At 47.9% G+C, this 16,972-nt stretch overlaps 1 pseudogene; it reads right to left on the bottom strand.

Annotated features, from left to right (window-relative positions):
- LOC119323659 overlaps positions 1-14,804 on the bottom strand; it is a 19,542-nt pseudogene extending 4,738 nt beyond the window's left edge.
- Positions 14,805-16,972: the final 2,168 nt, after the last annotated feature.

Here is a 16,972-nt window from a genome sequence, read left to right as displayed (position 1 = left end):
ACACCAAGCAAAATCTGCCAACTACCTAATCACGTAACATTATGTTAACTTTTTTCGTAAGTGTACCATTACTCCTTCTGCACCTACTGACATGTTTACCAATCAACGTTGTTAATCAAACTCCGTATGCCATTGCCTTAGCGCTAGAGAGGAGAAAAATAATTTCGTGGTTGCAGGCTCGTCGTTCGCTCAGGCAACACGGGCAGCGACTATGTTTCCTCTGAGGGCGGCCATCCTTCCTCCCTTCCTCCCTCGCCGCCACGTTATGAGAAAGTCTGAGAAGTTGGTGCGGATGCTGGTGCCCAAGGCTGCGGCGTCTCAGTTGCTCTGGTCCTTGCAGAGGACTCTGAAACCTGTGTTGGTACCCCTGGATCTGGTGAGGCGGCGACACCCTCGGCAGGCGGTGTTCACGGGTGGTTCTGGCCGGCGCTCTCAACCACTTGGGTGGTGGCTGCAGCATGGATTTCCATCTCCTTGCCACATCTGAGGTTAGGTCCCCTTCCCATCGACTCCCTCTCTTACGCTAGTTCCAGCTGAAATCGGCTCTCTCTCATTTGAGCGGGTGTGTTCCTGGTGGTGTAGTTCGGACAGGGCAAAACCCCGGGCTGGCTAGCGCAGTTAGGTCCATATGGAACCGTTTTCCATGCTAGGAGGCGCTATCGTGGTCCTCCTATCCACCCTCGTCCTATCTCCAAAATGAAAGTTCAAAGTCTGGCTAAGATTGCGTTGTGATGGTGTGCTGTGCATTGTGTCCACCCTAGAAGCACTGCTTAGGGATGATTTGGGCGGACGGGTGTGGCTAGTCATAGTGGCAAGTAGTTAACGCGTAGGAGGTGTTTGTTGTAATATACAGTAATATGTTACCGTAACATAACGCAATTCAAGGCAAAATAAGTCTACAAACTAATAAATGCAACCATCTATGATACTAATTATATGATATTTTGCACCATGAAGGTAGTAACATAGACCAGTGCCATTCTTAAAAAAACATAGACTAGTGTCTATGCATGACACTCGTCTAAGTTATTCTCCACTATAACTAGCCTGGGGCGTCGAGTGTGTGAGATTTGGATGGCTCTGGATTTCAAGCGGCAGTTCTATTGTCGTGTTTTACCTGGCTGGCAATGTCCCCGCTTTCCTCTTGGGTGGTGCTCCTCGGCAGAGGGGTGTGTATCTCAATTCCGGCGGCAGTTCTATTGTCGTGTTTTACCTGGTTGGCAATGTCCCCGCTTTCCTCTTGGGTGGTGCTCCTCGGCAGAGGGGTGTGTATCTCAATTCCGGCGGTGCGCCCCTTTGACCCGTCGTTATGTGATAGTGGCCCCCTTCCCGAAGTAGTAGTGTGTCGATGTTCAAGAACACCCGGTTCTTCTATTCAATGAGCGACATGACATGTTCCTTACCGTCCCATGGTCTCTTCTCGATGTCCTTGTTTCTCCATCCTCCGCGGATGCTCCTGGTGGCTTTCCAGGTGCTCTCTAGTTTCCTTGGACTGTGGCGGTGTGGCCCGTGTGGTGTGATCTCATTGCTAGGTGGTTATGCTCTTTGGTTACTATGGGTCTCGGTAATGACACCTCTCCAGCTCTTGATAGACATCTCTCATGTCCGATGGTATGATGCCTTTCGAGCTAAGGCGAGTGGGAAGGGTCCCTCTGCAGTGACTGAGAAGGAAGCTGTTTGGTTCTCGCCAACCATGTTTCTCAACCAAGTCCAAGACTCCCTTTATGTGTGTAGGCAGGGCATTGTCGTGCTTCTGTTATTCATGGTCTTTGGTTCTTGAGTGGTCTTGTCTTCAGCTAGTGCAAGTAGTGTTTTGCTTGCATTTTTATTTTGGGCATGTGTCTTGTATTGAGTTGTAAGGTTTCGAGGGTGCACCTTGTACCGTTTGGCTGATGTATGTGTGTTTGTTGTAATTCCTTGCAGGTTGATGGCTTTATTAATTCAAAGCCATGCATGTTTTGAGTGTTTTATCTCAAAAACGATTTAGAGGCCGAAAAGGAAAATTTGAACAAAGATTCAGAAGAGGATTGCACTAGGAGTGATTACTGTTATGATTATTTCATCATGTCAGATGAATATGAAGAGGGTGTTGAGATTAACAATATGTATAAGGAGTATGTATAAGGAGTATAAGACACAGATCAAGGGTGAACAACTAGAGCACTTTGATGATGTTATGCTTGATGGTGGGCCTACGATATGGTCACCAAATAAGGTGGCGACGAAAATGATGTGAATGGCATATGAAGCTCGGATTTTGTTATGATTCTTTCGTTGATGTTGGCATTGCTGGTGAAGTGTAGAGATTCATGTCAAGATACGAAATGTTCAAGGACAAGGGGGGTCTGCCAGAATTTACTCTCGGAATGAATTTAATTGCAAGGACGAACCACAGGAGGGCCTTGAGCTGGATGGGATTGTCATCTGCATGCCCGGCCAAGGGATGCTCTGTGCGACTACTGCCTAAATGACCCGTGCTGCCTAAGTCACCATCAATGCTTCCACTCTAGACTTAGGGTGCCGGAGAGAAGCGGAAGGGGGGAGGGGGAGAGACGAGCGATTTCGGGTCACTCAATTGAAGTGGCAGTCAAAACCTGGTGAATTGCCTGTTTCAATTAATTTACAGCTTATTTTCCATCTAAAAGAAAAATAAGGAATATAGTAGACGAGACATGTTACACTGCTGGCTCATAGCTTACTCGAGAGGAGAAGAATTATCTTGACTCCTTAATGATGTTGAGTCGTTTAAGGGAACTTATGGAGCTGATCCAAATACTACACCATACGTGCCACTAGTCCACAAGTTGAGCAATACCAACATTCATAAAGAAAGCATGGTATGATTTTATACTATTATTGTACCACTAGTCCATCTTAAATAAATTACTCTGCTTACTATGTTATTATGTTTTTTCAACAGAAGCTCCCAAGAGTTGTTGTGCCTATAGAGATGGATGTGAAAGGTGAGATGACAATTATTTGCCATCAGAAGACCAAAGGCACATACTCGACTGTAGACGGACGCCTCAAAATTGATGAATTGTGGCAAACATTGAATCAGTGCACACCAAAAATTGAAGATCTGTGGATCTTGCTCCACCATGGAGATGAAGCGGTTTTCTTATTCTTTTCAATTTATCCTTAAAAGGGGTGTAGGTCCTTGTACTTTGTCATGATCAAGACTAATTAACTAGTGGATGTTTGTACCGTCAATCGTGTTTTGCCTAGTATGTGGTGGTTGCTAGCTAGGTAGTCATGATTGACAATGATTAGAGCTAGTGGTTAATGTATGTAGCAATATTTCATAGTCTCTTATCAAAATCAATGTATTCTCATACGGATTGTATAAAAGACGCAGCCATGGCAGCATAAGTGTTGCCATGGCTGTGGAATTTTTAAATTGCGTGCCTGACATTCAATGGAGGGCGCAAAAAACAACCCGCCGTAGCTATCACAACCACAAGTGACAAGCATCTTGGCACGCCCACCACCGCAGTCTCTACCAATGATGTCATGTTAGCAGTGGAGGGAGCACAGTGGCGAGCGCCCCTCAAGCCTCACCAGCCACTGATGGGCTTTTCCCGCCCACTGTCGGTGTCAAAACCGGTAGATCTCGGGTAGGGGGTCCCGAAATGTGCCTCTAAGGGTCGAATGTAACAGGAGGCAGGGACACGATGTTTTACCCAGGTTCGGGCCCTCTTGATGGAGGTAATACCCTACTTCCTGCTTGATTGACCTTGATGAGCATATGGGTTACAAGAGTTGATCTACCACGAGATCGTAATGGCTAAACCCTAGATGTCTAGCCTGTATGGTTATGATTTTGATTCTGCCTCTACGGACTAAACCCTCTGGTTTATATAGACACCGGAGGGCCCTAGGGTTGTACAAGGTTGGTTTACAGAGAAAGGAAGGTGCATGATCCAAACGCCAAGCTTGCCATCCACGCAAAGGAGAGTCCCATCTGGACACGGAGGAAGGTCTTTGATCTCACATCTCCACGGCCCATTATTCCGGACCATAGCACATAGGCCGGCTCCCCGAGGACCCCGTAATCCAGGACTCCCTCAGTAGCCCCTGAACCAGGCTTCAATGATGATATATACGACGCATAGATTGTCTTCGACATTGCAAGGCAGGTTCCTTCCCCGAATACTTCAATGCAGTTATCCGCACATAATAGCTGTAAACGGCTCTGTTCAATAATCACGACATTGAGTTGTACTGGCAAAAAATACTCAAAACTTGGTAAGCAACATCCATAGGCGATTTTTCTGGAGAGGCGTTGTGTCCTGGCCCGATTAATATTCTGAACCGTTTAACAGACCCTGTTTCGAGGTATGGTTATTGACACACAATTTCAAAGCAGAGTTCGTGTCCCCTCACCACAGGATTTTCATCAATAGGGGTTTCTGTAATCCAACCGTGCCATTCGCACGTCCCCTTGGGAATAGGCGAGAGTTAAGGCATATGAGGGGGCGCTTGACATCTAGTGCCTTTATAAGGAGATAAGGATCCACCTTCTCACCCCATGCCTTCTTCCTCCTTAGCTCTTCTGCCATTCGAGCTCTACCGCCCAAGTTCCAATCTTTTCCATTGCCACCAAACACCTCAACCATGTCTGGATTGGGAGCGCAAGGCAAGTGGATGGCTTCCTCTGTCACAGAGGAGAACATCAAGGAGCTCTGGGAGGCTGGGTATTTGGTCGCGTACATAACTCATCGGCTTCCTACCAAAAAGCAGATCGTTCCCACCCCAGAGCCAAATGAGAGGGTAGTGTTCATCCCACATTTGCTTTGCAGACTAGGGTTTCCCCTTCATCCTTTCGTCCGTGGTCTAATGTACTACTATGGTCTAGATTTCCATGATCTGGCCCCAAATTCCATCCTCAATATCTCGTCGTTTATTGTCATGTGTGAGGCATTTCTGCGCACCCCACCCCACTCTGGCCTATGGCTCAAGGTCCTCAATATGAAGACGAAAGTGGTCGAAGGCCAACACACGGAGTGCGGCAGCGCCATGGTGAGCAAACTTCCCAACGTCAACTGGCCCAGGGGGGCCTACATTGAAACCGTCAAGGGATAGCAGCAGGGGTGGTTCGACATCACCGAGCCCCGTGACACCACATGGGCCGCCGCTCGTGAATTCAAGTCTGGTCTTCCCATGTTGCTTACATCCTGGCTCAAAAAGGTCCTTGATTCGGCGTCGTCCGACGAGGTGACGACACTGCAGAACCGCATCAAGGGTGGTATAATAGACAAGAACACCAGCCTTGCTAGCATGATCCAGGTGATGCTTTTTCGCCGGATTCTCCCTTGTCAACGCCGGACTCAATATATGTGGGAGTTCGACCCGACGAGTCATCGGATCTTGCAAAAGTTCTTCGGCACGATGCACGAAGACATATGGAAACTGCTTTTAAAGGCCCAAAAATCGTGGCCTACCACGACCGAAGACCACGGCCTCGACTGCGCTCGTCCGGCAACTCCCGTAAGTTTTATGATAACTTTGGTTTGTATATCCAAGGAGTATATTGAACTTTCCATTGCTCCTATAGGGCTGGACAAAGAAGGTGGAGCGGATCCAATGTCTGGCTCCGCTGCTCGAAGACCCAGCCATCCCGCTACTGACGAAGTTGCTGGTTCCGGCGCCATATAAGGCGCCGGAGAAGAAGGCCAAAAAGGAGGCCAAGGAGACCACAGGTGGCCTCCGCCGTAAAGGCACTTTGGACGTTGGGTCCGAAGACTCCAAGACTCTCTCTTCTCCTGACGAAGATGAAGAGCAAGAAGAGAGCAACTCTCCCCTCATGGGGGGATAGAAGAGGAGGGTGGATTCCGAGGACCTGGAAGCGGAGGCGTCCAAGAAGGGGAAATTCTTCCTTTCGGATGATTCCGAATCTGATGCCGATGCCACTCCCGAATGGCACCCCAGGCCAAAGCCCCTGGCCGGATCGTAAGTATCCGAAGACACCATATATACGTCTGATTACATGCCTTGTGATTCTAACACATCAATTCTCCATATTGCAGCCCGGCCCGCGATCTCCCCCAACGATCATCGCCGTCTGGGGGCTCGCTAGGGCCAAACGAGATGGAGAGCGAATCGCTTCGGCAGGCTTCTCCACCCACCGCTACAGACAACGCCGAAGTGTTGTCCCAAAGAATCTCTCTGAATCACAGGGAGGTGCGGGAGGCTGTGAAGGTGGCAACGGAGGGTAAAACTTCCGTTGCCAAACAGAGGGGAAAATCGACCCCCATAGAGACCGGTGACGGGGGCCATGATCAATTCGGCCCCAAACCAAATACTATTCTGGAAACCCAGATGGCTCCATAATCGAGTGAACAGCCTCCTTCAAGAGAAGGGGGCGCGCCATCTCCACCGGCGTCCTCCATCAATCCAGAGGAGCCGGATACTCTAGTGGAAGCGCTTTAGAATGCTTCCATTGTGGAGGAACACCGTACCCTTATGGGTACAGTTGTTGAAAAGGTTCGGTCCGCCAAAAGCGGATTGAATGAAGCCTATACCAGCCTTTTAGCATGCTTTGAGGTATGTGACATAATTTATTTGCAAAAGGATTGCCTGTATATAGATAGTAGCCCCTGAGACTCTGTTCGGCGTTCATAAAGAAAGGCCGAACAGAGGATCGAATCAAGCCTCATAGGTGCTAACATATATGTTTCTTTTAATGAACAGGCTTCAACGCGAGCGGCAACCTCACATACCGCCGAAGTGTTCGAACTAAGGCGGAAGTTTGAGGAAAGGCAAGGTATGTAATACCAAAACATATCTGAAATGATATGAGTGTAGAACTGTTATCTAAATAAACTTTATGCTTATAGGTGATGCGTTTGAGGTCGAAGCCCTCAAGAGCGCTTTGGCCGAGGCCAGGAAGGAGGCGGATGAGGAGCGAGCCTCCCGCCGAAGACATGAAGAAAGGTTGGAGGAAGTCCAACAAGAGCTCAAAGAGGTTGTAAGCAAGTGTGAGACCTTGGAGCGCAAGGTTTCGGATCAAGACTCCGAACTGGGTATGGTGCTCCAAAGTGCAAGGGAGTCCAGGGCTGAAGCCCAAGGCGCCCGTCGGGAGATCCAAGAGGCAAAACAGATCGCGGTGGGTAAGGCCTTTAATATGCAGAGCAGATTTGTAGGGAAAAAGTATACATTATTGACCCGCATTTGGAATTCTTCAGGAGCGTTTGCGAATCTTTCCCGAAGTATTGCTGATGCTGCGGATTTCTTCTGAGCTGAAGACGGGAGCTCAACAGAGAAGTTGTTCTGATTGCAATATCTTGGGCCAGAGCGTCCAGGGCCCCTCAGTGATCAGCTGAAGCAGTTGATCGAACTGCATAGGATGGCCGAACTGGCCATGAAGGATGTCATAATCTATCTTTGGCTGGACGAACCCATACCCAACAGTTATTTTGGGCTTGTAAAGCGGTTGGTCGATGCCTGCCCGCGGCTTCATGCTATAAAGCGGTCCGCTTATGTCGAGGGTGCCCGGATGGCCTTCGCCCGCGTCAAAGTGCAGTGGGCGAAGATGAATGACACCAATCTTGCAACCGAGGGACCGCCCGCAGGCAAGGAGCATTGTACGCCGGAGCGATATTTCAACAACGTCCTGGAAGGGTCCCGCATTGTAGAGAGCCAATGCTCGACGGACATCATTTTTGAATGAATGTATCTGTGCTGCCCAAACTTTGTATTTCATGAAAACAAGTCATTTGTATAATGTGTTTATTGTTTCATCGTAAATTATATCCCCTCCTGTGCGGGCATTTATTTAAACTGAGAGTTGGCCAGTCATCGGCTTCAACCCCTCACGTAGATAGTACGGGGGTGTTCGGGACAACACAAAAACACACTTGACCCAGTGACCTGGTCCTTGAAGGAGGTGTTAGTGCGGCGAACCAGGCGATCAGACTATGTGGCTTTATTACTCTCACTTAGCAATAGGAGTTTGACTATAGGATTTTAGGCGCAGCCCCTGGTATTTGTTCGATAGTCCGAACATGGGTGCTGTAAACGCTTGTCCCGAGAGACCGGTTCATCGCCTAAAGCGAAGAAAACCGCAAGAGATTTTTAAGTAGTTGCTGAATAGCTGACCAGCTCTCGCCTCATCATGACAGTCAGTTTTCGGTTTTCTCTACTGAGGTGTTTATACGGATGAGCCGGAAACACAATCCCAGTAGTTCTCCCTTTACTACCTTAGCCGATTCAGCAGAACGTAAGGTAGCAAGCACAGGAGCCGGGCAACCCAACTATTGACCTAAGACATGATTCAGAGCCGATGCATATAATGCTATACTCGGGACGCCGAACTGTACTTATGAAAAGTGTTCGGACTTTATTCTATTTGAAGAAGTGTATGCGACTGAATGAAGCCCCTGGCGATTTAAGTCAAGCCGAGATGTACATGACATGACAATCAGACCAAAAAAAGGGAAGGAGTATAGATTAAGAGATAAGCCAGTAGCAAATAGCCTGGGCGAAAAATTGCTTTCATTATAGTCTGATTGATACGTCAAAACATACTTGAACAGATAATGCTATAAGCATCAAGGCTATTTTACACGTCAAACACAAGGGAAATCTGCGTACAGGTAAAAAAGGGAAGAGGCGATCTTCAAGGATCCTTTTAGATACTCCATCGTACACCCGCGCTTCTCGTCTCCTTGGTAAGTGATATTTTTAGAGGATCAGTGACTGGGTTGTCATAAAGAGCCCTTGACACCATCAAAAAGTGATATAGGTTTTAAAGAACCTAAAAAAAGAAAACCAAAAATAAAGAGAAAAAGTGTAAAAAAGTCTAGGTAGGGTCGAGCCGTGTGGACTTTATCTTTGATATGCCTCCGTCTTTGCCCATGGTATCTGAAGTGCATAATTATGTGCACGCGGTACATATGCCGCAGCTATGTTGGGGCTAAGACAGAGGCCGAATTGCTAACGAGCTCCAGACGAGCTGGGCTGTTATTTTACACGATAGTCCGAACTCGTTTAACAGAGTCCGGAGGCTTGACTGCCGAAGTGGAGTTTGGCTTGATAAGGCCGACCTGGACTACTACTGCGAGAGCCGCGGTGTGTTCCTCGGTACGAAAGGAGCTATCCATGTTTCCATGGACTGTTATAACACCGCGTGGTCCTGGCATCTTGAGTTTTAGATAAGCATAGTGCGGGACATCATTAAAGCGGGCAAACGAAGTTTGTACAAGCAGTGTGTGATAACCGCTACGGAAAGGGACGATGTCGAAGATCAAGTCCTCGCTTCGGAAGTTGTCTGGCGAACGGAAGACGACTTTCAATGTGATGGAGCCCGTGCAGCGGGCCTCTACACCAGGAATTACTCCTTTGAAGGTTGTTTTTGTGGGCTTGATTCTTGACGAATCAATACCCATTTTGCGGACTTTGTCTTGATAGAGCAGGTTAAGACTGCTGCCGCCGTCCATGAAGACCCTCGTTAGGTGGAATCCATCGATAATTTGGTCAAGGACCAACGCGGCTGAACCTCCATGACGGATACTGGTCGAATGGTCTCGGCGATCAAAAGTGATCGGGCATGCTGACCATGGGTTGAATTTTGGGGCGACTGGTTGTATTGCATAGACGACCCTTAACGCGCGCTTGCGCTCCCTCTTGGGGTTGTGAGTAACGTATATAATGTTCACCATTTTGACTTCGGGGGGAAATTTCTTCTGTCCCCATGTATTCGGTGGGCGAGGCTCTTCGTCTTCGTCCTCGCTGGGTGACCCTTTCCCCATATGCTTGGTGTTTGACTTACATGCCTGTTTGAAAACCCAACAACTTCTGCTGGTGTGGTTGGCAGGCTTATCAGGGGTGCCGAGAATCTGGCAAGGTCGATCAAGTATCCATTCCAGGCTAGATGAACTGGTTTTGTTTCTTTTGAATGGCTTCTTCCGCTGACCGGGTTTGGAGCCACTGAATCTGGCGTTAACCACCGTGTCTTCGGCATTTTCAGTATTGCTCCGACGCTTATTTTTTTTGCGCCGGGGCCTGCCGTTATTGTTCCTGGCTTCAGAAGTGCCAGGGTAGCTGGTGCTGGTGCCGCTATGGGCTAGGCAGCTATCTTCGTCTGCACAAAAGTGTGTCATGAGTGTTGTGAGGGCTGCCATGGACTTCGGCTTTTCTTGGCCGAGGTGTCAGGTGAGCCATTCATCGCAGATGATGTGCTTAAAGGCTGCTAGAGCTTCAGCATCCGGACAGTCAACAATTTGGTTCTTTTTAACTAAGAACCTAGTCCAGAATTTTCTGGCCAACTCTCCGGGTTGTTGGACTATGTGACTGAGGTCATCAGTGTCCGGAGGCCGGATATAAGTGCCTTGGAAGTTGTCTCTAAAGGCATCCTCCAGGTCTTCCCAGCTTCCAATAGAGTTTCCTGGGATACTGTTTAACCAGTGTCGAGCTGGTCCCTTAAGTTTTAGAGGGAGGTATTTGATGGCATGTAAATCATCACTGCAAGCCATGTGAATGTGGAGAAGAAAATCTTCAATCCATACTGTGGGGTCCGTTGTGCCATCGTATGATTCAATGTTCACGGGTTTAAACCCTTCTGAGAACTGATGCTCCATTACCTCATCGATGAAGCATAAGGGGTGCACGGCGCCTTCGTATAGGGCAGCGTCGCGACACAATTCGGATGGAGTCCAGCTGCAGTGATCGGCCCGGGGAAGGTTATGCTTGTCGCGCCAGGCCTGATGCCGTCTCCCCGTGCTGGAGCATGGCCCCTTGATCCATAATTATCTGGTCTGACCGGCTCTACTGTCCAGGTCTTGTTGTAAGTCGTAAGTGTATCCTGCAGCTGTTGTCTCTCTGCCTTTACAACGGGGTGGTGCAGGCTGGTGTTCGGCTTGAGTTGTCGGTCTTTCCCGACCACGCCGTGGACGATCAGGTCTGTCGCCGGCTTTACACTTTGGCGGTATAGGCTCCAAGGCCTCATCGTCAAATTGTGGTAGCAGCTTGCGCTTTGGGTAACTCTTGGTTGGGCGCTCAAGTCCGTATTCCTCGGCTGCTAGGACATCAATCCATCTGTCATTGAGCAGATCCTGATCAGCTTGAAGCTGCTGCTGCTTCTTTTTTGAGCTTCTTGCTATGGCAATTAGCCGGCGCTTGAATCGCTCTTATTCGATGGGATCCTCTGGCACGATGAATTCTTCGTCGCTGAGGCTTTCGTCCTCTTTGGAGGTTGGTAGGTAATTACTGTCCTCCGAGGCCTCGTCCTCAATAGGCTCGTCGGGGTTGACTTGCCCGTCCTCCAAATCTTCCTGTTCAGATGTTTGTTCGATAGGGGCTTCCTGGTCTTCGGTGTTCTCCGGGGTATTATTGTCTCCAGTGTCGGTATTGCTGTCTTTTTCGCGAGGTGACTTCAAGCGGCGCCGCTGACGCCGGCGCTTTGGTGGTGCCTCGGAAGGCTTGTCCTCCTCTGGATCTTTCCCACCATCATCGTCATCCTCTTTGGGTGTGTCCACCATGTACACGTCATATGTGGAAGTAGCCTCCCAGCGTCCAGTGACCGGTCGGTTCTGGGTTTGCTTGTCTCCGGCATCGTCACCAATATCGTCGATGTCTTCGGAGTCATAGTCGAGCATGTCGGTTAAGTCCTCGAAAGTGGCTATGAAGTGGGTGGTGGGTGGGATGTAATATTTCCCGCTCTCAGCCCCTGGTATGGGCCAGGCATAGTTCGGCAGCGATCTTTCTGTAATAGCGAGAGATCGGATAAGGTCCAGGGCCTCGTCTAGGAGCGAGGTCTGGACGGGGAAGCGAGGGTCCGGTGAGTTGGGCGGGGCAGAAATTCCCTGGCCGAACTCACATAACATGGACCTCGAGAGTTGGGAGCTAGTGTCTGGAGGCGAGTCTGGTTCCATAATGGTGAAGGGAGCCTGGTGCAACTCTGGACCTGCCGGTGAGGCGATCCCTTCCGGTCCTCCGGTTTCCGACTCTATGGCCATAGAGAGTCCGGTGGGCTCTAAACTCCCGTCTTCAGACCTGGTGATGCGCTCCAGATCTAAGGCCAGAGCGGTGTTTGGAGTCGCAAACCCTTCGAAGATCAAGTCTCCTCGGATATCAGCGACATGGTTCAGATTTCCAAAACTAGTCTAATGACTGGGGGCGTAGCTGCCGATCTGCTCCAGCTGGCGAATCGAATTGGCCCGCGGTGCGATGTCGCCGAGTACGAAGATCTGGCCGGGGAGAAAAGTCTCCCTCAAGGCGGTATTGTTGTGGATGATTGATGGAGCCATCGAGCCTTTTAGTGACGGCTCAGTAGAACTCTCAATGAAAGCACCAATGTCGGTGTCAAAACCGGCAGATCTCGGGTAGGGTATCTCGAACTGTGTGTCTAAGGATCAAAGGTAACAGGAGGCAGGGACAGGATGTTTTACCCAGGTTCGGGCCCTCTTGATGGAGGTAATACCCTACTTCCTGCTTGATTGACTTTAATGAGTATATGGGTTACAACAGTTGATCTACCACGAGATCGTAATGGCTAAACCCTACATGTCTAGCCTGTATGTTTTTTATTTTAATCCTGCCTCTACGGACTAAATCATCCGGTTTATATAGACACCGGAGGGTCCTAGGGTTGTACAAGGTTGGTTTACAGAAAATGGAATGTGCATGATCCGAACGCCAAGCTTGCAATCCCCGCAAAGGAGAGTCCCATCTGGACACGGGGCAAGGTCTTCGATCTCACATCTCCACGGCCCATCAGTCCGGCCCATGACACATAGGCCAGCTCCCCGAGAACCCCGTAATCCAGGACTCCTAAGCATTCCTGCAGTACTGGCAAGGATGACCCACGGGAGCGGCTTGAGCGCTTACCCAGCCAAGGGATTCCCTGGGCGACTACCGCGTGCCTAAATCACCGTTGTTGCCTAAGTCACCATCAACGCTGTCACTCTAGAGAGAGGGGCGGTGCCTTTTGGTCAATCAACTGACCTGGTGGTCAAAACCAGGTGACGCGTCCAGTTTTAGTGAAAAGTCAAAATTGTGTCCACGTTGGTAGGAAACCACCTAAAATGGCACAAAGGACTAGATCTATCCACTTATCAGAGTTGAGGAACTTAGGTTTGCTTGTTCACAGTTGATGTTATACCTTCTAGACAGATCACAGATGAAAAATATACTTTTCTCATTTTCTAAATATTTGTAGGTGTGGGAGAAACATTTGCCTAATAAAGGGTGATGAGGAGGATCAGACCTGTGCAGCCAGCATTGACGTACGGATTTCCTTGAAAGCCTGACGAACATTTACAACGATATCCCATAAATATTTCTCCGTGGGTGACGTTTAGGCAATAGCTCTGGGAACTGCGACATGCATACTCAGTATCCTTTTGCATAGCTGTTTCACATGTTAAATTGGCAACCGCCCACTTTATAACAATGTTGTATTCCACAGAGAAATCAAATTGATCTTCCATAGGTGAGTCCACTCCATATCCATCTTCAGTCTGGATTAATATTGCCTCTTTTTCATTACTTCCGTTCACCATATTGCTAACAGTCAGAGTCCCATCTTCCACGGAGATACCGGTCACCTGATATTGTGCATCTTCTGAGACAGAGACTGTGAGATTGCCAGAGGTACAATTAAGATGAAATTTTTCGTTTGCAAAACATCCTTCTTCAAGCCCAAAGGGGAAGGGAATAGTAATGGGTCCACATGATGCAGGACAGTGTTCTTTGGGCTTTGGGTTATAATCTGCTCCACGGTACATAGACATAAAAAGTAAGAACAAGATGATGAAGGCTAAATAGAAGGGAATTTTAACTCATTATGGAGAAAATGTAGGGCCGGAAGTACCTTGCATGCATCCATCTAAAATGTAAGGGTTGCCTTGTCCATAACTAGAGCAGACACATTGGTAACCACCGGATGAGGAATTCCGACAACTGCTACCGTGGCTGCATGCATAGCTTTCGTTCTTCAGTTGTGCACCTTCACAGCTTTGTTGGTCCATGATGGCAACTCTAAGCACTGCGCCATCAATCATGCTATCATTTGTCCAACTAGAGAAAAGATCAGATGTATTATAACTGTAATAATCTGGATCACTTGAAACTAAAGCCATGATGCCAGGGTGCAACCAATCTGATTGTGTTGCAGTAGTATTAGTGCTGACAAGTTTTGCCCGAAAGGCTGCCAGGTCCCTCGGCAACTGGATGAGGCAGCAGCCTATTCCATTACAATGCCCTCCAGTTGGTGCCTTCTTGCCGGCACATCTACTCATACAAGAACCAACCATGTCTCCCGTACCATACTTGAACAAGGTGACGTCGAAATCACAACCAGCTATGAACAAAGTATTATAACTAGCGAGAGTAATACCTTTAGCAGGGGCCTCCCATGTCATGTTGTAGGTATTTGTACCTGGCCTTGTTGCAAGCTTGAAGATTATAGGGGTCAAAACTATGCCATAGCTGGAGTCGATGTTAGTGACCTGGACAGTGCTTCTGCCTAAAAAGAGCATGGGATGCTTGGTTGAGTGGTTGCAGGTGAGATCGAAGCCTTCACGAAAGCAGCCGGACCCTATACCAAAGGGATAGGAGAAGTCAATGTCCCCGCACCTTGTGATGCAGTGAGCCAAGGAGCGATTAGATGGGATCTGCAGGATCCCTCCGGCGGGTCCAGACACTGCGGCCGATGCTTGTGGCCAAGCTGCCATGAACATCAGCACAAAAGAAATGGCGCTGAGTATCGTGCTCATCGTTGCGCTGCACCAGTAGGCTGGTCTGTCTTGTGTTGGTGTTGATGTTGGAGCTGGTGATGGGCTTCGAGCTTTTGGTTTGGCGAAATTCGTAGACTGTATAAAGGCCACCCCAGCTAGGAGTCTTCTGTAGTGTCAATCAAAATATCAAACGTAGCTAGGAATTCCAGGGCCACTATTCCCATCAGATGTGATGGTCGTTGCTAACGCCAACATGACTCGGTCATGGCCACTACTTGCTGCTTGCTGATAGCCACATGAAAACGCAGATTTTTTTTCCTTTCCTTTTTCTTTTCATTCTTCATAGGGCGGTCGTGCATGCTTGCTTGCCGTGTGCGTGCTGCGATTGCTGCGTGCTAATATTCGAGCAATGTCAACATCGCTAATTTTTGTGGGCTTTTCTAGATGCATCACTGTTAATTCGACGAGCGGCAACACAGCATGCAAATTGACGATGAGCATCAAAATTATGCAGAATTTTGCAGGGAGAATGTCGACCATACCTTGGTCAGCAAAAAATGTTATTGCTTTGAACAGCTGCACTGAATTTGCGTGGCTCCAACATATTGCTTTGTTATTGCTTATGAGAGACGAAAATCATTCACCTTGCTCAAGAAAAAAAAAGAGAAATATTTATCTTTGTTTTATGCCCGCTCAGTCTTTCGGAGGTGCTCATAAGGGTAATGTGTGTCGGACCGCCTGTCCGAGATAATAACATGGCGGATAGTATGGACAAAATATTTCTCGCCCACAAGAGCTGGATTTGGGGAGCCCAGCGGGTAGCCCATTTGATGTCCGAACACGCCAGGACGTCAAGGGGAGAAATGAGCTTTGATTTTGGAGACGAGGCTAGTCATTTATTTGATTCATTTACATGCATTATAGCCCGTAGCAACGCACGGACGTTTTACTAGTAAGGGTAGTGTTGTGTGTGTGTTCATAGGGGTGAGTCTATGCGCGTGTATATGAGCGCTTGTGTCTGTACTAATGTTAAAAGAAAATAGAGCAGTATTGCTTTGGTGGGACCATGTAATATTTTTCATAATTGAGCGAGCTGCTTCGACCTTCTAGTATTTGTATTAGTTTTCAGCTTGCACTATAGCGGATCTATTTTTGGATGATGGTTCGCTTCTTGTATTATGTCATAACGTGCAGCCGAGCAGCTTACAAAACGCTGTGGCCACTGGGTCAAACATTTGCGTGAAAACCACAGGATACGTGCAAGGCTATACTGAATTATTTCCGGGGTGGACTGAGCTGTTGCTTTAATATATATGTGGTCCTCTCTTGGACGTGTATTCAGAGGGAATGAACCTCAAATGTCGTCGTCCGTCATTGTTTCAGTCTGTCTCGTCTTAAGATTTTTCTCTATTTTTCAGAGCCATGTGCGATGTATCATCTTTTTAGTACGTATGTGTACAATCAAACATTTTTGCAAGGCCGTGCTTCGAGTAAATATATAGCACGTTTTCTTAGGAAATATAATTGAGTAAATTATATATCTTGGCACCTTGCTGGGTTGCCAAAAAGTGGCAGTGGCCATGGGTGCTGTTGCCGTTGGTCTTAAACTTTTAATGAATAGCCTATACCATTTGATTTTGTAAAACTGAATAACCTACCACGTGGTAACATGGCCACGAGTAATATAACGATTCATGACTTTGCTGGTACATAGCTCGACTGTGTATGCACACCTCTCTTTTTCTGTTCGTTTTTAAGTTCACATTTAATTTAAAAAAATATTTATTAGGTTTTAAAATCATTTTGACAAAATATTTTCCAAAGAATTCATAATTTTTGGTGGAGTGGTTGCAGGTGAGATTGAAGCCTTGAAAGAAGCAGCCCAGACCTATCCTAAAGGGATAGGAGATGTCGACGTCCCCACACCTTGGAATGCAGTGAGCCAAGCAGTCATTAGAAAGGATCTGCAGGATCACTCCGGCGGCTCAAGAGACTGCGGCCGATGTTTGCAGCTCAGCTGCCGGAGATTGCGACAGTAACCTGGTGTGTCTCGTGTTGGTGTTCGCATAGGATTTTGGTGCTTGGCTTGGCACGATTAATTCTTTTTAGACTATATAAAGGCGACTTCTAGTTACGAGTCAAATATAGTGTCAATATTATTTTTTGTAAATGTAGCTGGGAATTCCCTCTAATTGTGAAACAAGTAAAACAATCTGGGTGCAAAATGACACCACTCTAATTTTCACAAAAAAGCAGACCATATTTAGTGGAAAATTTCCCAGGTTTTATGGATT

This window comes from Triticum dicoccoides, chromosome 6B (genome assembly GCF_002162155.2).
Source record: "Triticum dicoccoides isolate Atlit2015 ecotype Zavitan chromosome 6B, WEW_v2.0, whole genome shotgun sequence".
In the NCBI taxonomy this organism is placed as follows: domain Eukaryota; kingdom Viridiplantae; phylum Streptophyta; class Magnoliopsida; order Poales; family Poaceae; genus Triticum; species Triticum dicoccoides.
This window is presented reverse-complemented; position numbering and strand designations above follow the sequence as displayed.